At 35.8% G+C, this 27,099-nt stretch overlaps 1 long non-coding RNA gene across 1 annotated transcript in view; it reads left to right on the top strand.

The window, feature by feature from the left end:
* The window catches only part of LOC109277838 (uncharacterized), a 380,857-nt gene that overhangs the window by 106,768 nt on the left and 246,990 nt on the right, over nucleotides 1–27,099 (top strand). The window contains exon 2 of the long non-coding RNA XR_002085347.2: nucleotides 8,685–8,733. This is a non-coding gene — a long non-coding RNA (uncharacterized LOC109277838). The remainder of the gene's footprint in view (nucleotides 1–8,684; nucleotides 8,734–27,099) is intronic.

The raw sequence follows: 27,099 nt of genomic DNA, 5'->3' as shown, positions 1-27,099 counted from the left end.
AGAGATATTGCTAATCATATTCTGATTCAAGCACCTTGGGTAGAGTCTGAGATTTTGCATTTCTAAGACCCCAGGAGTGACAAATACTTCTGGTCTGTAGAGCACAGTTAGAATGTCAAAGAGTTAGAGAATTATGGAGTTCCAGTTTGGGCTTTGCCCCCAGATGCTGATCTTGACCAAGAGACTTTTTCCTCTTGACTTTGCTCCTCATCTATAAAATGGTGGACTCGTGTTTCTCCTGCTCTTCACAGAATTGCTCTGTGGTTGAAATTAAATTAATTAGGAAAATGCTTTGTAGATATTTCGTCTTATCCTTGGAATAGTGTATTTTATACCCTAATTTCTGTTGGTGTTTGCCCATTTAGCTTGAAATGATGGAGCCAGCTTTAATCTTATCTGTCAATAGTTCTTTGTTCTTATTTACCCTCCCCGCCTTTTTACCCATTCACATGTTCTTTCAACAGATATTTATCGAGCAGCTACTATGCAGTATGAGTTGTGCCACCTTCTGAAGACATGATTGACTTCTTCTTCCTCCTCCTACTTTTCTTCATTCTCTCAAATAATTTCATTTATTGATTTCACTCTACACTCTGTACCTCTCTTACCCTTCTTTCTGTCTTCCATAGAGTGTTGGAATCATTAATCTGAAGGCTACGTTTTTAAAATCAGTTTTATCCAATTCCATAAATATTCATTGATTCCGCCCTATATGGCAGATTCTCTGCAAAAGGAATATAAAATTGAAGAAGTTAAAGAAAGGACAGTCCTTTTATTACATCAGTTGCATTCTCTTTAAGGAATGGGATATTTTGTGACTTCTCTAGTAACTACAAGGCAGGATGAGACTAGTGTCATCAGACTCTGATGAATAGTGAAAAGGTTGCTTAAGAGGTGAAAACAGCTGATTTGAGAGCTTTGCAACAGGAAACTGAACTGCAGATAGGAACTGAACTGATGTGTGTGCCCTTAAGGAAACAGGCCATAATAATTATTGATAATATCTATCTGTATGTATAAAGCCTTCTTAAAAATGGCCAGGGGTGCCTGGGCGGCTCAGTTGGATAAACATGCAACTCTTTTTTTTTAAATTTTTTCCAATTTTATTCATTTTTTGAGAGAGAGACAGAGCACAGGCAGGGGAGGGGCAGAGAGAGAGGGAGACACAGAATCTGAAGCAGGCTCCAGACTCTGAGCTGTCAGCACAGAGCCCAATATGGGGCTTGAACGCACGAACTGCAAGATCATGACCTGAGCTGAGGTTAAGCATCCAACCCTTGATCTTAGCTCAGGTCTTGGTCTCAGGGTCATGAGTTCAAGCTCCATTCTGATCTCTGTGCTGGGCATGGCACCTACTTATAAATAAATAAATAAATAAATAAATAAATAAATAAATAAATAAAGGTTATAAGCTGTGACAGAAGGAAATGAGAGGAAGAAAAGGGTGGATGTTACATGTGGAACAAATCATACCTTCTCCTCTCAGCTTTTATTCATGGTGAATGACTTGGGCAAATGATCTGACATGGGCAAAAAGATTTTAGAACTTTTCTTTAGGTATGCATGAGGGAAAGCTGAAAATTGTCACTGGAGTCACACTGTGATGGCCTTGGATGCCACCTACAGGAGTCTGTACTCAGTTTGGGGGACATGAAGAAACCTTGATTGTTACTGTTACTGTTGGCCCCTCTACTGTGCATTCAAAGTCAACCTTTAATTCAAGTCTTTGGAATTTAAATACAAATCCACTGTGGGGCGCCTGGGTGGCTCGGTTGGTTAAGCGTCCGACTTCGGCTCAGGTCATGATCTCACGGTCCGTGGGTTCGAGCCCCACGTCGGGCTCTGTGCTGACAGCTCGGAGCCTGGAGCCTGTTTCAGATTCTGTGTCTCCCTCTCTCTGTGACCCTCCCCTGTTCATGCTCTGTCTCTCTCTGTCTCAAAAATAAATAAACGTTAAAAAAAAATTAAAAAAAAATACAAATCCACTGTAAGAACTGAGCTCAGATGGAGCAGATTGGCAACCCTCCAGATAATCTTTTGCCAGTTTTCACCAAGGGGGCAAAGCATACTGGGCACAGTATAATGGACTGTGTGAGGACACCTGGCTGCTAGGTCCTTGTTTAATAACTTGTTAGTCTGTTGACCTTAAAGAAGGCATTCACCTCTGTGAGTCTTAGGCGCTCTTTCTTAATGATGGGAATAGTAAACTCTGCCTATTTTCAAAGTCATTGTGAGAGATAAATATGATAAATAAATTTGAAAATCCTAAATTTGGAAAATATCAAGGACTGTCCAACTATAAGAATTCTCTCTTAACTTTTTCTATTCCTCAGTACCCCTCCAAGGTGGGACACTCGAGGGGGTGATCTTTTCGGCCTCCTTTTCCTTCTCCTTTAAATGAAATCCTGTCTTTTTACAACATCTTTTTAGGTCTTGGTGTGCACTTGTTGAGAACACATCCAACCATTTGTTTTGCCTGTTCTTTTTTAAAACCCTAAAATCGTCCATGAAGCTGCTTCTACTCTTTTATGCTATAATGAATTTTTAAAACTTATTTTGAGAGGGGGAGGGGCAGAAAGAGATGGGGAGAGCGAATCTCATGCAGGCATAAAGCCCGACTCGGGGCTTGAACTCACAAACCATGAGATCACGACCTGAGCCAAAACTAAGAATCAGACGCTTAACCGACTGGGCCACCCACGTGCTCCACTCTATGTGTAGGATGTACTAATTGTATTGTCCTTCTTACTAGCTTAAATATCACCTCTTGAGGTAACCATCACCCACTGGCTACTGCACCCGCCGTGGGATCACTTGCCATGTTCCTTTATTTGCTTTATGGCACGTTTGATTACTAAAATTACCTTCTTCATTTATTTGCTTGTATATTGTATGTCTGTTTAGCCACCACAATTTTATTAGCTCATTATGTGACGGACGGTATCATGGGAACTGTGGACAGCAAAATAGGAACTGAACGGATGTGTGTGCCCTTAAGGAAACGGGCCATAATAATTATTGATAATAATATCTATCTGTATGTATAAATATCATGGGGTAAGAGGTGCTATAAAGAATAAAAGCAAGCTGACAGGTTAGAGAAGGAAGGATGTTATACCATTTTGTGTCAGATGTTCAGGGCAGGAGCCCCTGATTAGGCCCAGAAGGAGGGAAGGGAGGGGCATATTGAAGGAAAAAGTGTTCCAAGCAAAGAGAGCTGAAAGTGCCAAGGCCCTGAAGTGGGGGCATGCTTGATGTTTTTAAGGTCAAGTGAGGAGGAACCACCGGTGGCTGAAGGACAATGAGCCAGGCCTGAGTAGGAGGGGATGGGACCACGGAGCAAAGATGGCCCTGGGCTCTATCACACAGGCTTCAGATATGAGATTTTTCTGAGTGAAGTTGCACATCTCTGGAAGGCTCTGGGCTGCAGAGTAACGCCATCGGACTCAGGTCACTCCTGCTGCCTTATGATGAAGATCAACTGGGAAGGGTGACAGAAGCGAGCACTGGTGGTATCTAGAACTCCCAATAAGTCCCTCTGCTTACCTCTTCCCTGACACATGGTCATGCCACTTTACAATAGTCATGGTAGGAGTGTTTACACCATGGAGGTGTGCAAAAGCTCCAAATCAGGAATTTCCTCTCTCTCTCTCTCTGCCCCCTCTTCATTTTGCCCTTGCTTACTTTCCTTCCTTCATCCCTCCTCCTTTTCTTCCTTCCTTCCTTTGTATTCTTTCTCTTCCTCCTTCCTTTTTTTTCTAACATTCTAAGTATTTATTATTTATAAATAAAGTTGTTGATAAACATTTACGAGCACATCTTGGAGAACACTAGGAGGTTGTTACAACAATTCAAGTGAGAGATGATGGCGGCTTAGATTAGACGAGGGTAGTAGTGAAGGAGATGATAGGAAGTCATCTGATTCTGGAAGGAATCTCCAAAGAAATCACTGAGTGGCTTTGCTGACTGAGAAAATGGCGCACCGAAGATGGCTTGCAGGTTCTTGACCTAAATAACTGAGAGAATAGCTGTCATTGATTAAGGTGGAAATGGCTTCATTCAGGAGGACCAGTTTTGGAAGCAAGTGTCAGGAATTTGGTTTCAGAGATAGGAAGATTCGGATGTCTCTTGGGTCTGTCCGAATGGAGATATCATGTAGAAAGTTGGATGTTTGAGTTTGGCACTTGGGAGAGGAGTCTGGACTAGAGATGTCACTTTGGGAATTGTCTGTAAAGAGAATGCTATGCCCTGTTTTTCAAATTTTAAATAAGGATTGATCACATACCAGTTATTGAGAGTTTTCATGCAAATCAGAGAAGCAATGTCAATGCGTGGCTATTGCATCTTGTGGAGACTGCTGACTCAGATGGTCTCTTGTTACATTTTTTCATAATTTAAGCAACTAAGTAAATCCTATGCCATGAATGGATTGAAGCCCTACTTGCTCCTCCCCCAGTTCAATTTCCTGCCTAAGCTTTTTGCTTCTTGGAACCAGTTAGCTCTAGCCATAACTTCTCAAAATCTGGTTCCAGGACCCAGAACTGCCTGCATCAGAATTAAATGGGTGTATTTTAATTTTTTAATATTTTTTTAAGTTTATTTTACTTATTTTTGAGAGAGAGAGAGAGAGAATGGGAGGGGCAGAGAGAGAGGAAGAGAGAGAGAATCCAGCAGGCTCTGCACCGTCAGTGTGAAACTGGATGTGGGACTGGAACCCACGAACCATGAGATCCTGACCTGAGCTGAAATCAAGAAATCAGACCCTTAACCAACTGAACCACCCAGGCCCCCTAAATGGGTGTATTTTAAAATGTAGAATCCTGCATTCAAATACTAGACCTGTTAAATAATAATATTAGCCCAAGGTCCAAGTATCCACGTTGTAACAAATACTCATTGTTATTAGTATGCACATAAAGATTTGGCCATTCCTGATAAAGTTTGTAAATATAAAGTATAGTATGTATTTTTTAATTTTTTAAGTGTTTTATATCTTTTTGAGAGAGAGCAGGGGAGGGGCAGAGAGAGAGGGAGACACAGAATCTAAAGCAGGCTCTGGGCTCTCAGCTGTTAGCACAGAGCCCCATACGGGGCTTGAACCCACAAAATGTGAGATTATGGCCTGAGCCGAAGTCGGACATTTAACCAACTTGCCATCCAGGCACCCCTAAAGTATAATCTTTTTATCCTTTTTAAGAATATCCATTTGCAAAAATTTTTATGACAATTAATATCATTTATATAGTTAAACCTGCCCACTCATATTCTAGATTGCATAGATTAGAACAGAAATGATTTCAGTCATAAAGATTTTGGTCTTCAGTTAAGTAACTCAATAGTAAAATCAAATTTAATCCTCTTTTTTCTTGCATAAGGTACAATTTTAGGATACTGCAACTTTAAGATATATTCAAACCAAAAAACCTCAGTTTTAATTTTAGACATTGAATTGCTCTGGTACTTTTAAAAGTTTGCTAAATATTTTTTATTCTCCCCTGTTCTGGACACAGGATAGAATTGTATTGCATTTCATAGTCTCCTTGTGATTTACATAGGCCAGAAAAGGTGTTGAGGCCAGTAAGTATTGTACCTGGGGCCAGAATATTTAATTTCAAGTGTTCCTTCATCTTTCTTGTATCTTTCTTCATAATTGAGATGGAAGCTACCTTGGTTTTGTATTTACCTGAGTTACTATGATTACCAGTGCTCCTCTGCCAATCTGTAATAGATACTTAGCATGAGTGAGAAAAACCTTTGTAATTCTAAGCTGCTAGGGTGGAGATTGGTTATTACTGCAGCATAATCAATTTTCTCTAGCAAAACTCAGTTATCTTGGACCAGAGTTATCTTCCATTCAACAGATTGACATTGTGAACTGACCTAAGGTAATTGTCAGGGATTTCTGTCAATATATTAATCTTTGACAATAAAAGATTGGCAGGAACTAAATATATATGTCTCTTCTCTTGCAACTTTGTTACCAAGGAGCTTGTTTAAAAAAACAAACAGAGGGGCTCCTGGGTGGCTCAGTCGGTTGAGCGTCTGACTTCGGCTCAGGTCATGATCTCACTATCCGTGAGTTCAAGCCCCGCGTCGGGCTCTGTGCTGACAGCTGGGAGCCTGGAGCCTGCTTCAGATTCTGTGTCTCCCTCTCTCTCTGACCCTCCCCCCGTTCATGCTCTGTCTCTCTCTGTCTCAAAAATAAGTAAACATTAAAATTTTTTTTTTAAAAACAAACAGAAAAACCAATCCCCCAAATAAATTACAGACCAATTTGTGCAAACATACAAACTTTTACATTAGTTACAAAATCCATCAAACAGCCCATTCCAAACGTCTGGAGGTAATCTCTGTTCTCTGTCCTTTTCGGCATGCCATGCAGCACCTGATAAGAAGGAGTGAGTAAAAATTAAATAGAATTTTAAATCTAAAGTGTCAAAGATGTTAGCCTCTTGGCCTTTTACTAGGATTTGTATATGTTGTCCATGGAGTGAGATGATTGCCCAGTATTTCTAGCCAATCAGCATCTTGAAACCCACCTGTCTCGCCAATGAAAAGCGGTCACATCCTTTGTAAATTACCAACACCCCACTCCGTGTAAAATTTCACAGTGCAATATGTGGAAATTCAAAGCATTTGTTACAGTTACCCCTAGAGTTCAAGCTGTTTGTTAAGAAACTTGAAATCCTAACCAACCTAGAGAGTGATTCCTTAACTAGAATTCTTCAAATCTTAATCAATTTTTTTCTAGTTTGTAAGTTAAAGGTAAACTAATGTACTTCATATTGTACCTGGTGGAGCGCTTTAAACTAAATTATAGGCACTAACAGAATTAATTATGGATTTTTGCTTATTTACCTTTATGTTCTACTAGGAGTACAAAAAACATAAAACTGACAAAAACTTACATTATTTTACTTCACAAATACAAATGTAATAGTACTTGAGGCTTAAGTTTACTTTAGATGATGTGAAGTTTTTCATATTTCTATAGTTTCCTTCAGTATTTAATAGATCAATAACTATTTGTACTTACTAAACAGCAACAAAATATCATTGAACTGTTTTTATGTTGTGTAGAATTTTTTTGGAACCAAAACAAAAAATAGACTATATCAGCTTAAAATGAAAATCTTGAAACATTGGGATGTAAGTTTAGATTCTGCTGTCCTCTTTCTGCATATTCATGGTCCGGAAAGGATACTAACCTTCCTTAATGTTTTAGTTTCCAAATATTTTGCCAACTGTGAATGAACTAGGTCAACGAAGGAAAACATTCTTCCTACAGCCTACATGAATATTTTGCTGTTTGAAAAACTGAACTAGGCCATCTATCATTTTGTTAATATTTGTAGATTCTCTCTCACAGAGTTGGAATATAACTACTTGTAAAACTCCATCAGTTAGTATGTTTCCCCAAATAGTTACCTCATTTCAAATTCTGTTAGTTACTGTTACATATAAGTTAATTTCTGAATGCTTTTGAGAGCAAATAAGATTAGAAAGGAAATTAATTTATCTAAGCTTATAAAATGACTGAAAAATATTCTTAAGAATCTGGAGTTGTGTCTTGAATATTAAAATTTTAGACATTAGATGTAATTTATGATGATATGTTTCAATATTAACATTTTAAAATAAAACTATTTTAAAAATTGCATTCCACTAATAACCCCTATGATTCAAAAAATATTGTTTATAAAGTTACAGATATTAAATTAACTGGTGGTGTTGGGGTGCCTGGGTGGCTCAGTCGGTTAAGCGTCTGACTTCGGCTCAGGTCATGATCTTGCAGTTTATGAGTTCGAGCCCCATGTCGAGCTCTGTGCTGATAGCTCAGAGCCTGGAGCCTGCTTCAGATTCTGTGTCTCCCCCTCTGTTTGCCCCTCCCCTGCTCATGCTTTGTCTCCAAAAAATAAATAAACGTTAAAAAAATTTTTTTAATTAATTAATTAACTGGTGGTGTTTCATATGTTTACCCACGTGACAACATTTTATCTCTAAAATTAATTTATGGCATTTTATAAACAGTAACAATGGTAACAAGAGCACAGTTTGCCTTCATAGTTAATTTATGTAAACTTAATTTTGGCTGGACCTGTTTTAATATTTTTATTAATTTTGACTCCTGTGAATTTTGATTTTTGGAAGTCATATATTTCCAAATTTAGAAAACAGACCTACAGACCTTTGGATTGGTTATTCCTAGCAAAGTAATTTATTGATATTAGTGATCATATTATTATGTAATAGTTTTTAGGGAATCTAAGAGAATGACTATTTTTATTATAGCAAAGGTGGTTCCAACTGACGGGATTTAAAGTGAAATATTTAATTTTTTTAGACATCTCTTTTTGATGAGGATGTACATTTTTGGTTTAAGATTTTTTTCTGAAAAAAAGTAAAAACATTTTGGATGTGTGTTAGTTCAGGAATATTTTTTTTTAAATTTCAGCTTTATTGATGTATAATTGACATATAAAATTGTAAGAGATTTAAAGTGTACACTGTAGTGATTTGATATACATTGTGAAAGGATTCCCCCATCTAATTAATTAATATATCTATCACCGCACATATTTATTTTTTTCTTGTTATAAAAACATTTAAGTTCTACTCTCTTAGCAAAGTTTGTAGAAATTTTTAATGATGACCACGTCTTGATTCATTTCTTTTCCTTTCAGGTTATTGATCATTAAAATGGCATTGTAAAGGGATGACTCAGAAATAACAGTAAGTCTTAATTATTTGAAAGACATACTTTAATATTGTACTAAAACATATGACAGCATATTTGGCATTTTTTCCCGTTCTAATTTTGTGGGCTAGTATAGGGCATAGAATGTGAACAGAAACCCCTAGACCTCAAAGTATATTTTTATTTGAAGCCAAAATATTTTTAACTAAACTGTGCTAGTCAATAATTTTTGGATTTGGCAAACTGTAGTACAGTCCTATTTTTGAGAAAAGTCAACAAAGTGTTTCCCTTCTAATTCAATATCCTTATTTTCCCTGAAACAATTTTTCCTTTTGGTGCAAAGGCTTATGAACTTAGTGTTTTTACAGGAACAATAATACATTGTTTCTTTTGCTATGCTGAAAATAATTAATGTTTATGTTGGATTTAAACTTTTGTCAGTCAGAAGATCTACTGACTAAACCAGATGAGATAGATATGATAAGATTTCTTTCTTTATTAGAGTTAGATGATCCCTGTTGGTAATACACTTATATTTCATGTTTATATATTATCATTGCTCTTTTAAGCCATGAATCTTAATATGTTTCATATTTATAATAAGCTATTTTGATCAGCCATATGTTTTCTTCTGAAATGGACATATATCCTACACAATAGACTAGAAGAATATTTTGTCTAGTGGTTATTCATTAGAATAATTTAAAATATCTGCTCTGGCTAAATTATTAACCAATACTTTAACAGAGTATTATTTTAATGCAACAGATTTACTTTCTCTCCTGACATTAAAATATATTTTTCTGTTTGTAACATTTCTACCCAAAGACAGTTGAAAAAAAAATGCACTTAACAAAGATAGCCTCAGTAATAAAACACAGAAAAACAACATTAAATGCGAAATAGTGGGTGAATTTAAATATATGTGTGCACACACAAATACACACACATAGAAATGAAATGGCTAAATAGTACTATATCATTGCATATCTTATAGATATGTAATTATGTATCATATAAGTATATAATGATATAGAATATATTTAAATACATTATATAAGTACATATAAGTAAATTATATAAGTATATATAAATATTTAAATATATGTGACTATATAGACATATAATTAAAAAAGCAATATGTTGTAAAACTCAAAACAGACTCATACTAACCTTTTCCTCCTCTTAGTCTCCATCCCCCTCCCTGAGATAGTCAATGTCAAAGTGTGCTATGTTCCCCTGTATCTCAGGAGAGTTTCTCCAACCTCAGAAAGCACAGATGCATATCTCTTTTGTCAGAAAGAAGTGGTTTTGCTTCTGATATATTTTTTTTATGACCAAAATATCAAGAACATTGCTCTTCACCTTGTCTTTCATAGCCATCCCTTCAGGTTAATATGCATAACATGCCATATTTTGCCACACTACTTTTAATTAAAAGAAAAATCTGGATGTTCACCATCCTTTTTTTATGACAGCCAGAGATGAGAAAATACCTGTATTGCCATGAATGGCAAATCTCAGTGATGTTTTCATTCCAACTCTGAGAGGCATGAAAATGACTCCAAGGCCTATGTTAGAACAGATAGCAAGATTTCTGAAGTGAATAGTAACTCAGTAAATGTGAGTTCTTGTCCTGATCTGTCTGTGATGTGTTGTTACCCATCTCCAATACTATCTGATCCTTATTATAGAATACATGCTGCTCTGATGTAAGGGTGGCATTCTTCAGACACCACAATTGATGAAAAAAAAAAGAATCACGTTATAAAATTACGTGTTTCAGTATAAAGGAATGAGTTAGAGAATGGATTTGCTGTTTTACTACTATCAGTGGTTAAAATATTCAGGATTTTCTTTAAAATTAGGCAATATGAAAGAGAGAAAAATAAATTAAGCCATAGACTTTTATAAATGAACATAATTCAAGGAAAATAAACAGTGAAAACATAGTTGAGGGTAAATAACATTACTTAAAACATTAAGCGATTTTGTTTAGAATGGCATTGGTCATTAGAAAGCTATAGATATGTATAATATAAACTATTATAACATATATATTCATTATTTAAATATAGTACATGTATACTGATATTTATTATATATTTATATATTTTCTATATTCTATATCTTCCATACTGATAGATGCATCTGACTTTTGACCATAGAATATTTGTATTTTATAAAATTTAAATCCTAACATGACAGTATGATAAACCTAGACTGAACTTTTAAAAAGGTTTTCAAATTAATAAGTTTTAAGTCTCCGTGTGAGAGTATGGTGTTTGCGTATGTATTCATAGCATTGAGCCTACATTTGGAGTTAACACTGTGGATCAGGCAGTTTTAGCCCAGCTGAAGTATGAAGAGAAAATTGACAAGAATGATTTAATTCGGTCTACCAATATTTATTGAACATTTACTATGCACTACATAGGCTTCTAAGTGGTGCATTTACATAGATGTAAGTCCCGACAAGCATGGGTCTTACATTCTTATGGCCATGATGGAGACAGAGGAAGGGCAGACGTTAAACCAACGATCAAACAGATAAAAAATATCATACTGTTTTGTGATGAATAAAGTTGAGTGGGAGACTTGGGGGAAGGTATCCTCTCTTTGAGGCTGGGGAAGACTTTTCTGAGTTAGTAGCATATGAGAAGAGACTTGCTATGCACTTGTCTAGGAAAGAGCATCCCAGCAGAGGGAAGAACCCAAGTCAAGTTTCCTAGGAGAAAGTATGCGGCATATTAGAGCAATACCCAAGTGTCCAATATGGTGGGGCAAGCCCATGTAAAGTTCTTCTTGGTCCTGTTAAGAATATTGGATTTTTTTTCTAAGTCAAATGGGAAGCCATCCATCAGAGGCTATTGATCAGAGATGTGAATTGATTTAGATTTTTAAGAGTTCACTTTGTTGTGTAAAGAATAGCCTAAGAGAGAAAGGGAAGATTAGTTAAATACTTATGATAGTACTTCAGAAGAGTAGACTTCTTTAGGCTAGGTACTTTTAAATAGAATGATTTAAATCTGTTGCTTCTTTAGTCTAGTTTCCTGAGGACTGCTTTTTAACAAAGGGTTTATTTGGTACACAAATCAGTGTTAATAGGTTTTTTTATTTTGTGTGTGTGTGTGTGTGTGTGTGTGTGTGTGTGTGTATTGTTTTGTTCTTTTCGGTGTTATGTTCTTTTTAGCCTGATGAGTAGTGCTAATTTTAACTAAGTTTCAAATACTGATTGATATTTATAACATACACCTTTAATGTGGTTACAAAATAAACAAAAACAGACCATTAAGCCAAATGAAGAAATAATATAGATAAAATGTTCCAGTTTTCTGATCTAGGTCTGATAACCCAATTTATATACCTTAGAAATTTTACCTATCTTGTGTGTAAATGAACTGGATAATTGCAACATATTCCATATTTTTTACATTAAAGTAGAAGAAAAAAGTGGAATTTATATTTGTAATCATAGAAGGTGTTAGTAATACTCTGGAACGTAAAGCAACTTCGTGAGTGCTTGTCTTTCAGTAAACATTTACAATTTAATGATAAATACATTTGCATATCTAAGGCCAAATTTGAAATAGTCTGATGTGATGCTGCAATTCCTTCTGGTCTCAGCTAAATTGCATGTGATTAACTAATAAAAGTTGACACTGAACTCATGTTGGATTTTAAATGTAAAACATATGTGGCAAAAGCTGGTTTCACATATGTGAAACACCTCAAAGCTGTATATATCAATATTTATTTAGGTCCACTTTCATAAGTCTTTGCGTAATGATCCTAAAATTAAATTACTGGCCTTTAGAAAGTTACTATGACAATGGCCAAACAGAATTGAGATCTCACAAATAAAATCCTGAGTTAAGGCCTCTTTGCCATCAACCTAGCACTAAAGTGTCTTCTGAAAGATGTCACCATGAAAAAAAGAAAGAAAGAAAGAAAGAAAGATATCACCATGGAGAGGTGTTTGTTTGGCCTTTCATCCTGCTAGCGAACGAGTGTATACAGTTCAGCTGATGTCTTAGAAGTTGTTACATTGTGCACGCAGAGACAAGGGTTCTGCTTTTCTTGCTAACCAGTATAAATTGCTGTTGTTTAATCTCTAGATCTGGCCCTTGAAGGGGTTATGGTCATGAGTACTCATCTGGGAGACGAAAAGACAGAGTCAGGGTGGGAGAGGGGGACAGAGAGAAGGAAGGCAAGGGCTCAAGAGAACCACAGATGGGAGGAAAGTTTCTACCTCTGTGCCGGGGAGTCTCAGATGGTGAACATCGATCTCATGGTGCGGGTAAATCCAGTGTTGAAATAGAACTATTTTCTTACTACATACATAGTATGTAAATGCAAACTAACTATAGTATTCTGGATAACCAAAGAAACCACATTTAAAAAGAAAAGTAAAGGGGCGCCTGGGTGGCTCAGTCGGTGAAGCGTCTGACTTAGGCTCAGGTCATGATCTCACGGTTTGTGAGTTCGAGCCCTGCATTGGGCTCTGTGTTGACATCTCAGAGCCTGGTGCCTGCTTCAGATTCTGTGTCTCCCTCTTTCTCTTTCCCTTCCTTGCTCTCTCTCTGTCTCTGTCTCTCTGTCTCAAAAATAAATAAACATTAAAAAAAAAATTAAAAAAAAGAAAAGTAAAATAGTCTACCTTTTTTAGACTGAATGAAACACCTCCACTTGGTCTTCAAGTTGGCCCCTTCCCTAGAGATTTTGCCAATGGTAAAACTTAACAAGTCTTGATTTTTACTACATTTGGTTGCTCAAAACCTTACCAGCTCCCAGTGGATGCAGCTTCACCTGCTGGGAAATGAGAGCCACGCCACTGAAACTGTGGTCCATTGGCCAGATCCTTCTGAGAATGGTTTGATACCACTTAGAAAACACAGAAGTTTGAAAATTAAGAGCAACCATTTAAAAATTTTTATAAAACTTTAACAGTCATTTTGTGCCTGTTGACTCAATAAAATATGGCTGTGTTCATTTTTTAAAATTTCTTTAGCTATTTATTGTTAGTGTGAATTTTAAAATATCAGTTCATGACTACTTGGGAAAGAATAATAGTCTGGCTCTTCACCAGGATTAGTCTGAGAAGCACTGGGCTAAATCTGATCAATAGTAAAGTGTATTGTTTTTCTACTACCTCGAAGCATCAAGATTGTAGTGAAGTTGCTTAATTATATCCCCAAAGGATCTTATATTTGATTAACAGATTTCTTCCTTTCTTTAAGATAATTGTTAAATATTTATGTGAGAACATTCTGCATGCAAGAAGTCATATTTAAACACTAAATGGAATGTCAATAGAACTGCATTTATAAAACTCTAATTTTATTTTACTTTAAACCCAATTTCTCCTTGCTGTTACTGCTTAACTGCTAGAGTACATAGTATTTGTATGTGGTGATCTCTAAAAATTTATTACAAAACTTAAGAAATACTAACTTATGAATTCAATATATGATTTCTCCTGAAAATCTTGAATTTCTGCACTTAGAAATTATACATGTATGGTCTTGGATAAAGACCAAAAAATTGAAAGATCTCTTCATAAACCGGAATAAGGAAATAATTTATTGACCGTTATGTTTACAAAGTATCTTATTTTAGCAACCACTTGTCTGTTTTCCAATTCTTACAAGTGAAAATTATTCCTGATAGCTGATTCTTACAGCTAAGGGTAAGAGATATGCAAACAAGACTGCTTTTAATTTTGGAAAGCAAGCCAAATGAAATTTAAACATAGACATCAATAGAGAAAAGTGTTCTCTAATTTGTCACTAAGTCCTTGCTCTTATATTAAAACCAGCAATTCATGAAACCCTCACAAAGAGTCATTGTTTGCTGTGCGTGTGGCAAGCTGGTAATTGCTTTATAAAATGTATTATTAAATTGCTGTTACTGCCATCTAGTGGAAAAAAATAATCCATGTCACCATGTCAAGGATTGTATCCAAAGCCCTAAAGTTCTAGGACTAAAGGGAAAACCACCTTGTGTGCGTATTGCAGGAAGTAAAACAGCAAACAAAGGTATGCCCTGGAACATAATAGATATCTAGTCCCTGAATGAGTTAAAGAGGTCTGTGGGGAGACAAAAGGGTGTGAAGGGGTGCGTGCATTTAGGATTCATTTTGTGTAGAACCAAGTAACACATAAAATGTGATGCCCCACTGAATATAGCGAGGTTACAGAACATTTTTATTACTGTATACTTATTTTTTTTTACCTGTTGGAATGTAGATTAAGTGGTTTGCATATGCTTTGTCTTAAAAATTAAGATACCTTAGATCAGTTCTTCTCAAACTTTAAGGGACATAGGAATCCATCACCTAGAAATATCATTGTAATGCAGATTCAGACTCAATACCACATTGCCTGAGATTTGGCACTTCTAACGGCTCTCAAGTGATGTCCATGTTGCTGTTTGTGATGAGGCCATACTTTGAGCAGTTAGATCCTTTCAGTAGGTTATCATGGGGAAGGTGTCCAGAAATGAAGCAGACCCCCCACAAAGTACACTTCACTGTATCTCATCTTGTTATAATCTAGTAGAGTAGTCCTTTCAATGGCCTGTAGAGTCCAATTGCTAAATTTGTTTCTTGACTCTGTTGCTTACTATGTGGGTAACCTTGGGCAAGACACGTAGCTAACATCTCTAAGCCTCAATTTCATAGTCGGTAAAATAAAATAGCAGTCATACCAGCATCCCATGGTTTTTATGGGGAATAAATGCGCTAAAAAATCTCATAACAAGCCATAGGAAATTCCCTTTTTAGAGATTAAAAATAAGCATCCACAATTTTATATAGTTAAAACTAACTGTTTACATTATGTAGCATAATGTCTAACACACATAGTGGCTGATAAATGTTAGTATCACCAACATGTGTCACAGAGTAAATTTTTGGACATATGAGTATACTCACACTCTTGAAAGTTGTATTCAAAGAAGAGAGAATTTGAAATTTCCATAAAAAAAAGCTTGATGTAAACATGTGAGAGACGTTGCCTTGAGGTTTCACTGAAAGATAAAATGGCTAAGAAATTTGTGAATTACCTTGTAAACAAATCCGGTTAGGTGTGGGAAATAAAAAGAACCATATTCAATAAGAAACATTGGGATTATTTACTTTTGCCTTTTTGTACTACCTGGAACCTAGTCTGGAATGGAAGTGGAATGCATTTATTTTTTTTTATTTTTTTCAACATTTATTTAGTTTTGAGAGAGAGAGAGAGAGACAGTGCGAGCAGGGGAGGGGCAGAGAGAGAGGGAGACACAGAATCTGAGGCAGCTTCCAGGCTCTGAGCTGTCAGCACAGAGCCACCGCAGGGTTCAAACTCACGAACCGTGAAATCAGCCAAAGTTGGACACTGAACCGACTGAGCCACCCAGGTACCCCAGAATGCATTAATTTTTTAGTGCAGTTTTAAGTTCAGAGAAAAATGGAAAAGAAGGTATGGAGATTTCCCATATATCTCCTACCCCCACACAAGTGTAGATGCTTCCATTTCTAAAGTCCCCACCAGAGTGGTACTTTTGTCACAGCTAATAAACCTATGTTGACACGTCATTGTAAGTCAAAATCCATAGTTTACATTAGGGCTTACTCTTTTTTTTTTTTTTTTTTTTTTAATGTTTATTTATTTTTGAGACAGAGAGAGACAGAGCATGAACGGGGGAGGGGAGAGAGAGAGGGAGACACAGAATCTGAAACAGGCTCCGGGCTCTGAGCTGTCAGCACAGAGCCCGACGCGGGGCTCGAACTCACGGACTGTGAGATCGTGACCTGAGCCGAAGTCGGACGCTTAACCGACTGAGCCACCCAGGTGCCCCAGGGCTTACTCTTTATTGTGTTCTATAGATTTGGACAAATGTATAATGACATGTATTTACCATTAGAGTATCAGACAGAGTAATTTCACAGCCCTAAACCTCCTGTGTGCTCTGCCTTTTCATCCCCCTCCTCTCTATTAACCCCTGATCTTTTGACTGTTTCCATAGCTCTGCCTTTTTTAGAACGTCATATAGTTGGAGTCATGCAGTATATGGCCCTTTCAGATTGGCTTCTTTCACACAGCAATATACATTTATTGTCTTTTTATGGCTTGATAGCTCATTTCTTTTTAGTGTTGAATAATATTCCATTGTCTGGATGTACCACAGCTTATTGATCTGGGAAATGTATTTTTATTCAGCACCAAATTCATATCACGCAGCAGCACATATAAAGTGTAAGGACATAAAAGGGCATAGATTCTGGATAAATTTAATATTATTATAAATCTGTTGTAGGAAAATAGGCCATCAAATATATGAGCTGTCATGTCTTATGCTATATTTTACATGATTTAATAAGCTATGTTACATTTCTTTGTTGTATACTTAATTATAAAAATGTGTGATAAATTATTCATATTTACATAGTTTTGCTTCAAAAAATAAGATTTTAGCATTGTAATTGATGAAACGATGATAACTTTCATCCATTTAGATGAAGTCATTTCTAGTTAATTTTTTTAATTTCTGTTTTCTTTTGAGTAAAGTTAGTACCTTTGCTTATATGAATAGATATTTTTAAATTTTGTCCCTCAGTTTTGTTTTGTTTTTTAAGTTTATTTATTTTGAGAGAGAGAGAGAGAGGAGGAGGAGAGTGTATACACACGAGCAGGGGAGGGACAGAGAGAGGGAGAGAGAGAATCTTAAGCAAGATTCACACTGTCAACAGAGCTTGACTCAGGCTCAAAGTTATGAACCATGAGATCATGACCTGAGCTGAAATTAAGAGTCAGACGCTTAACCAACTGAGCCACTCAGGCACCCCTGACTCTCAGGTTTTAAGCTTTGCCTAAGTGTACTTATTTTTGCTTTTATAAAGTATTGTTGGTGAACTGGAGAGAAGTATGTAAAGAATTACAAAAATCTAAATTTTTAAATTATGGGTTACAATCAGGGTAAGATGTTATTAATGTAAATTTATGTTAATGAGTATTTATACATGCTTCAAGTGAGACATAACGTATTTTAACTCTGAAAATTCTTTCTCTAAAATTTGAGAATTTGAAATTTTTCCAACCATTTCATGTACATAAAAGGTGAGTTAAAAACTAGTTTTATAATAAAAGTAATTTTTATTACCATGTACTTTAATGACTCATGTTCTAAGTTGCAAGGATAATGGCAAGAAAAATGTAATCTATCCCATATGGACAGCCTAATGCAGTTAAATTATTAAACCATATTTACTGGATGATGTAATTCAAGCTGATATTATATAAAGGGATCAAGGCTTACTGAATTCTAGTCCCTAAAGATGCAATATATGGGATCTGTATTGGATACATATTCAGATACATAATATTCTGGATGCATAAATGAGAATTGGAAATAGGAACTTGAACAGAGTTATTTACCTAAGTTTATAGCAATATTATTTGTGAAAACCATTATTGTGTTGAAAGATTCAAATGTTCAATGACGCATGAATGAAAAACCAAATGTGGTATATACATATGCTAGAATATTATTCAGCCTTAAAAGGAATGGAATTCTGATACATAGTATAGCATGGATGATCCTTGAAGACATTATATTGAGTGAAATAAACCAGATATACAAGAATAGATACTGTATGTTCCCAATTATATAAGGTAAGGAGAATAGTCAAATCCATAAAGACAGGAAGTAGAACAGTGGTTACCGGGGGCCCGGGGAAGGGTGAGAGGGGGAGTTACTGTTTAATGTGTACAGATTTTCAGCTTGGGATGATGAAGGAATTCTGGAGATATATGGTGGTGATGGTTGCACTACAGTGTAAATGTGCCTAATGCCACTGAACTATACTTAAACGGTTAAACTGATAAATTCTATGATGTTATGTATATTTTAGCATATTAATAACATTCTAAAAAAGACTAACAAAGTCCCAGGTATAATACCACATAGAGGTGTTTTTTAGGAACCACACAATTCATCAAAAAAACAAAACAAAACAAAATTAGTCTAGTCTTATACCTGTACTCCCAAATTTGAGTATGAATTTATGTTTGCCACATGTTAAGATAGATAAAGGAAAAAAAAAAGGAAGTGAAGGTACTGTAAGCTTTATCTACAAAGTTCAATACCAGTCTTCTATGATAAAGAGTAAGAGTGAATATGATCACACACAAAGAATGTAGAAAGTAAGGCAGGAAAGCACTTACCTGAATCCCCTTGGGCAACATTAATTAGCACTCAGTATATCTCAGCTTCCTCTTTATAAGATTGGACACTATGGAAATTACAGGAGAATTAAAGACACCCATCATCATCTCAGACACATAGCAAGTTCTGAATGATGAATGCTTATAATTGTTCTTTTCCTGCTGTTGTAATTGTTCCTGCTGGAGCTTTCAAGATATAGAAATATAAATTTGGCATAAATAATAAATTCAACTCAGTACTGTTCCATAAATGTATGGAGTATAGAGTCACAAAAATGTGCTTTAGGACAAAAATACAAATATGTTATAAAAGATTAAACACAAGTATGAAAGCCAGAAGGTCACTCCTACCTTTTACACTCTGTCCCTACTATCAGAGAGATAGAATTAATAATAATATCACCAAAATATTCCATTATGGCATTTCCAGCTTACTATGTAATTTCACATGTGACTTCATTTCACCATCACATCAACCCCTTCAAAATCTCTATGACCAAACGTCACTTTACCTTATTTTTAAAGAGGGCTTCGTGCCCAACATAGAATCCAACATGGGGCTTACGCTCACGACCCTGAGACCAAGACCAGAACTGAGATCAAAAGTCAGACACTTAACTGACTGAGCTATCCAGGCACCCGGGCAAAATGTTATTTTAAAACTTCATTAAAAAATAGGGGCACCTGGGTGGCTCAGTCAGTTAAGCGTCAGACTCTTGATTTCGGCTCAGGTCACGATCTCATGGTCGTGGGATCAAGCCCCACATCAGACTCCTGCTGAGCGTGGAGCCTGCTTAAGATTCTCTCTCCCTCTGCCCCTCTCTTCTACTCACACACTCTCTCTCAAATGAATAAATAAATAAATAAATAAATAGTAAAAAACAATAAAAAAGTAACCATAAAAATTCCCAAAATAAAGCAGAGATACGATCGGCAAAGTCATAAGGTTAGTAAGTGACACAGTGAGGACTGAGCACCAGGACTTCTCATTCCAAGTCCAACGTCTTCTTCATGCCCTGCTGCATATTGTACAGTAGGTATGGACCAAGTATTGGAAATCTTGTGTTTTCATCATATTGGATTCTTAGTCCATGAGTTTATTGAAGGTAAAAATGGTGACAAAGAATAACTTAATTCACAACTTAAAGTTTCTTTCAATAGAAATTCTTTTTTTTTTTTTAAGTTTATTTATTTTGAGAGAGAGGGCACAAGTGGGGGAGGAACAGAGAGAGAGGGACAGAGAGAGAATCCCAAGCAAGTTCTGCACAGCACAGAGATTGATGTAGGGCTCAAACTCACCAACTGTGAGATCATGATCTGAGCCAAAATCAAGAGTCAGATGCTCAACAGACTGAGCCACCCAGGCACCCCTCGGCAGAAATTCTTCTACATAGGTGCTCCAATCAATGGAAAGTCATACTTCTCAGTAGCAGCTTCAGTTTTGACAATCCTAAGGGGCAGAGACTTGAAATTTCAGCAGATTTTAGATAAAATAATTTTTAGCCCTAAATTTTAAAGTGCCAGTTTTGAAGCTGGTAGCAAGAGTTGAATTGCAAATCTCTCACAATGCCACCATGGAAAGACATAATACACACAATTTTGAATATCTCCTTTAAAAATTTTTTTGCTATGCATATATATTTTTCCACATACAAATTTCTCTTAGCAGTATAATCATTGTCTGCCTTCTTATTTTGGATTGCTCTTTCATTTCTATTCCCCAAGATTTTGCTTTATGGACGTGCAGGCAGATTTTTACCATCACACCTCCATCTAGAATTGTTCATATATGATCAGTGCTCTGAAACTCTGGTTATCAACATTATTTTACTTTAGAAAACACGCTTGTTTGGTTTTTTGTGGGAACGTTTTATAACTGGATTGCTGTGCTGATGCAGTATGTTGGTGAGCAATGGTTTGAAGACCACATTTATTGTATAAACGTTTACGTATTTTGTTTTTGTACTTCTTTGTAAGATTAGAATTTTTTTCAGTATGGGTGTAGAGAGGGACTGTCATTTGTTGTGTTAATTGTTCCATACCACCGTAAAGTTTATTATTTCTCCAAAGGAAATGGAAACTTTGTTCTTTAAAAATACCTGTGTAAAACCCAAATGACTTCCCCTGCGTTTAGAATACTCCATTTTCTAGATAGATGATATAAAAAAACCTGAATGTGTACAGCCAATCTTGTATTAGGCAACAACTCCAGGGACCAGCAAAATTGGCTGCCTGAGAAAGATGTATAGTTAAAGATTGAGCGAAAGTGTCCTTGAAATTTAGAATACATTTAAAGCAGCATATAAATCATCAATGATCCGTGTAGCTGATGACAGGAAGAAGACAAAATTTAAAATTAACCTGAAAAATGGACTTTAGGTAAGATCCTAAAGAAAAAAACATAGAAGCAGAGTTTATTGCTTCAGATTACTGATGTAAAATTCTGCTAGATAGTGTGCTAATTATATGACACCAAAATAATAGCAAGAGTTAATGAAAATGTTGCTCAATAAATTGTTAAATATTGTATCTGTTTTATGAATGGTAAATGTTTATGGTGAAAATGGAAAATGCAGCTGAACAAGAAATAGGGAAATTATTCATAATCACTGCTTTGAATGTAAGCTATACTCATTTTGGTATACAATGTTTCATACATTTTTCTATGCATATATACATCTTTACATACATCAGTTGGTCCATATTGTATGCATTCTTTTATAATCAGCATTTTTAATGTATACTAGAGATAACTTTTGATATCTATAGTTGTTGAGAATTTTGAGTATTTTTTAATAAGCAACATAATTAATACTTAAGAATGTAGCCCCTCCCTGTTGATTTTCACAAAATATCTATTTGGAAAAGATAGGAAAGTACCTTCCGACAGTGTTTTCCTGGTAACCCCACACACGTTCCTTGCAGCCCAGGGGATTGTGGGTGTAACCTTCCAGCATGGCATCTCTGTTTAAGCTGTAGGTCCTGAGCACATTTTAAAACCATTGTGGACAGTGGAGATTGGGCATGTTGGGGAGCTGAGACCAGCCAACTTGAAGGACATGTAGAATATAGGGATAAGCCTGCTTCAAAGGGACGTGAAGAGGAACTAGAAAGTACTTTCATATTAGGGAGGATGACCTCAGGCAGAGGTGTCAAAAATTGGAGAAGCATGAATTGTCACAGCGTGCAGTTCGTCTGTCTGTAAACTCGATGACAACTAAGGTCCAGGATCTAAGAGACTATAAAATAGATATGAGCCATAATAACAGATTTTAAAAGTCCTTCCCATCTATTAATTCTATTCATAGTTACTGAGCATGAGATGACTACACACTATCTCTAGCTTCAAGCAGTTTATAATCTATACAGTGTAATAAGACATGATTGTCCAGTGAGGTAGTACAAGGCAGTATATATGCCATGTGATCTAGGAGTACGTGCTATAGGAATTCATGTAATGACTTCTGACTTTGGCAATCTAGAAATTTATGATGACAATAGCAACTGATATTGACAAGTATTTTATAAGCTTCATTGAAGTTTAGCCTCACAGCAACAGTATGAGATAAGCTGTTATTATCAGGAAGACAGTGTGTATGGTGGTTACAGTCTCGGAGCCAGAATGTCTGGGATTGTATCCCAGCCACTTACTATTGTGGCTTTTGGCAATTTATTTAACTCTCTGTGTTTCAGTTTTCTCATCCATAGGAAAGAAGTAATGATAGGATCTACCTCATAGAGTTGTAAAGACTAACTATTTTAATAGGAGTAAAGTATTTTGAATGAACCCTACAAATGTCAGTTATTATTAGTTTCATTTTTTTGTGCCAAAGAATAAGGTTTAGACAATTTAGGTAATATACCCAAGTTATGCAAGCTGTAAATGGTGGGACCAGGAGTCCAGTCCAGCTTTGTTTTCTCCTGAATCTGCATTCTTAATTTAACCACTTTGATGCTTCAAACTTTAAGCATGAAACAAATGAGTCAAAGACAAGGATTTTGATCACGAGTAACTAGAGTCATTACAAAAATAAGGTAGAGACTATGAAAGGGTTGGTTTTTTGTTTTTTTTGCGGATTTTTTTTGGTTGCTATTGTTTTTGGAAGGAAGAACAGTTCAATTTAAAATGTCTTGAAATGGAACTGGTGCCAAGGCATTCAGGGCAAAATATGTAGCTGTTAGCTAGAAATCCAGGACTGGAACTTAGGAAAGAGTAGGAGTGGAGATTCAGGAGGTACACCTGTGTAAACTCAGCAATGAAGGCTGTGAGAGTAGATAAGATTGGCAGGGAGAGGAGATAAGATGATTTTTAAAGCAAAAAATAATAATAATAAAAAGAAGGCCAAAGTCAGAAGTCATTGTCTTATTAACCATGGCAAAGAGAAACCATGAAAAGGATTCAAAGGTAAAGTTGACAGAGTCCAACTGGAGACGACGTCACCCTGTTAGCATGGGAAGAGCAAGCCCAGGCATGTCAGTGAGGATAGAGTGGAACCTCGTCACAACCATGTGTGTAGAGAGAAAAGGCAGTTCCAATCTGTTGGTCTGGAAGTTGCTCATGAGGTACAGGCCTCAGGGATTTTGATGAGTCTGGCAATGTTTTTGTTTTGTTTTTGTGTTTTTTTTTTCTTTCGGTGGGGGGAGATGGGAGTAGGTAGAAGTAGGGTTGAGAGAGTGCTACTCTTAGCGCAACTCAAATATACCAAATATATATAAGGGTATATACCAAATATACCCTTATTTGGGTCCATCCCAGGCCTGTAATGTATTTTACTGTGACGAACTTGAGCTATGTCAGAGTCATCTGAAATTGTGGTGGGATCAATAGTTTCATCAGGTCTTTTAGATGGAAAAGTGCTGTCCTAGAGATAACCACATTCACTCTCTTTCTGACCGCACTTTCTTAGAAATACTAGAGATCTGGAACCACAGGAACATGAACAAAGAGCTTTCTAATCCATACACTTTTACAATCCTAGACCCATGTGACTGTTCAAATTTAAATTGATTAAAATTAAATCAAATGTAAAATTCAGCTTCTCAATTGTATTCTCCATATCTCAGATGTTCAAAAGACACCTGGGGCTTTTGACTATCATATTGGGTGTTAAAAAACTGTAGAATATTTTCATCATCCCAGAGAGTTCTATTGGACAGTGTTGCGTTAGAGAGCATATGTCTTCAGATTTCTGTGACATTTTAAAAGTCTGGCGGTCACAACACTAGTTTTTACAATTTGGAGATTTTCAACCCAAATCAATAGCAATAATAAACAGTAGTCACAACATTTTTTCCCCTCACATCCTGTTTTACTAATGATTCCAGTCATCTATGATGAAAAATTATCTCTATCTTACCTAACCTCACTCAATTCATACATAAAATTTTAATTTTCACAAAAAAACCTTTGTTTGATTTCAAAGCCACAAGATGATCACCTACCAATAACTTGATCATTCTATCAATGTGATATAGAAATTATGTATAAAAACAAATTGATATCTCAGAAATAAAATGACTAAAGAAACACAATAAATTTTTCATTATGAATTATTAACTGAACAATTCCAAATGTGGATTATATAATTACTCTTTTGATTCCATTTGAAAATGAAAGAAAAAATGTTTTATGTAGATATTAACTAGAACTTGTAAGATAAACATGCTTTACTCCTATTTAATAAATACTGATATGGATTGAGGAGGAATAAACTCAGCTTGTCAAAATGATATTTAAAAAATTATTTTGATTAATACTATGGGAGTTTTCTCACTGTACTATGATGTTTGCTATTAGTATTGTATTAATACAAGCCATCTGCAGATAATTGATGCTTAGTTTTACAAATATACAAAATAGTACCAAATGATTATTCCTTGATAGGTTACTTGATGGTCTCCATAATTTTTGCTAGTGTATTTCCTATTTAATGTGAAGGCCAAACAGTGTTTTTGCATGCATTTTTAGAGATCTGAAAATATATAGTAGTATGGCAGTTTAGACATGGACTCATTTTTAATTTGCATCATTTCAGAGGAGAGAGAAGGGCTTCTCTTTGTATGTACTATATGGTCTTTGGCTTTTCTTAGTCAAGTATTTCCAAATATGGTCTACCAAAAATGCCTATTATTTTCTGTTTCTGTTTATCAAAGATACCAGGCCATTTATCTTCCCCAGAAATTTTGACTTTCAGTCTCATGTGGAAAAAGCTGGGAAATTGAATTTGCCTTTAATATGTATACTGACATTAAATATATGGCAAATTCTGCTTGGGAGCAGTTTTGGATAAATGGAACTAAATTGTACCTTTTAGAAGGTAATAATTATGGTAAAATCACTTTACTACCTAGTGGTATCATTGGAAGGAAGTCACTTCATACATGTCCAGTGAATTGAAGTTGGTATGTAGAGTCCAATGAGGATTGGATTCTGGAGCCTGAAGCTCAAAGCAGATTTTAGTTTTCCAGGTTTAGAATAGATTATCTGTTTGGGTAGTCTGAAATTTTATATTTCAAGTTCTGTTTTAAAATGAATTCCTCGGGGCGCCTGGGTGGCTCAGTCGGTTAAGCGGCCGACTTCAGCTCAGGTCACGATCTCACTGTCCGTGAGTTCGAGCCCCGCGTCGGGCTCTGGGCTGAGGGCTCAGAGCCTGGAGCCTGCTTCCGATTCTGTTTCTCCCTCTCTCTCTGCCCCTCCCCCACTCATGCTCTGTCTCTCTCTGTCTCAAAAATAAATAAAACATTAAAAAAAAATTTAAAATGAATTCCTCTATTATATGATCTTGGGCTCTGAGATCATTCATGCTCTGCCACCATCTTGGTGCTTTGAGTCAATTTGCTTAGTTATGCATTTTCATAACATGAAGTAGCTATGCTACAGAGTTGAAATTTGTCTTCTATCCCACATCTTTCCTCAGCTATCGCAATGATGAATTTAACAATCTGTCCAAACCCAGGCTCCCTTGTGTCTCCTCCACTTGTTCTATCTTTGTGGCTTCCATATCAGAGAAAGTCAGTTCCAGGTACTTGATGTTGAAAACTTAAGCTTTAGAATTACATCAGGTATTTTGAAAGGGACTGTTAGATTTTCCTTATAAGGTAACACACCTTTAAAATTTCTAAATGTTTTTATGAATGTTGCTGTAATAATCTGTTTAGGAATTTTTACAATGGCTACTATCATTAAATATTGGATGGTAATGGACATACTATTATCATGATCTTTAGTTTTAGATCATTTGTGGGTAAAAGTGTAATTTTCATGGATCTAGAGAAATCCTAAGTTTGGACACAGCTTGGTTTTATGAAGAGAACAACATTTCACCAGTTAAATTGGCTGTGGATAGACAGATTGAGTTTTATCCCTTCCATTTACCAGCTATAGACACTCAAGTAATTCAACTTCTCTGAGTCTTGGTTTCATCGAGTAGAAAATAGAAATGCTACATTGCTGTACTACTAAAAGTCTCAAATGAAGAGATTCTAGAGAAACTATCACAATATGTGGCAGAGTAGAATGTTAATAAATGTCAACTGCTTTCTCTTATCTCCATCTTATTCCAAATTGTAGTTTTCTTGTAACATCATGTTGATTTTTAATGTAAACAGATACCAAATTTTAGCTATCATCCAATTCATCCATGGTCATTCAGTCAATTTCTGTATGGTTCGTGGAATCCTAACAGCTTACATTTGGAAGGGTCTTAAATAACTTCTAGTCTAATCTTTTACTTAAAAGCAGACAATCTTCCAAATTATGTGTGGATATTGCTAATACTGAGAACTCTGTACTTTACAAAGCAATGGTTATACCTTTTGAAACTTAACTTGTATGTTGGCCTAAAATCAGTTCTAGAATTAGACAAAACCTTTTTAACATCTAGAAACAGTTATGTTACTGTACCTTACATTTTCATGTTCCTGTTTAGTCCTACTGCACAAACCACCCGTCCCCCCAATCTCCACTTTAAAAGTACTATATTATTTCAATGTAATTATAAAATACATGTTTTTCTGTAAAATACCATTGTTCTTTACTTTCCTAATCCTAATAATGGCACCAACTTTCTTCTGATCACAGAAGTGCAATAGAATCCAACCGTGCCAAAGTGTTTTACATCTATATTTTTAAAATAAAAGTTCCTGAGTTGGATATATTATACTTTATATTAATAATGTGAAAATAAAAGAAGC

This window comes from Panthera pardus, unplaced genomic scaffold, assembly GCF_024362965.1.
Source record: "Panthera pardus isolate Hobbes unplaced genomic scaffold, ASM2436296v1 HiC_scaffold_16, whole genome shotgun sequence".
Lineage (NCBI taxonomy): Eukaryota > Metazoa > Chordata > Mammalia > Carnivora > Felidae > Panthera > Panthera pardus.
This window is presented reverse-complemented; position numbering and strand designations above follow the sequence as displayed.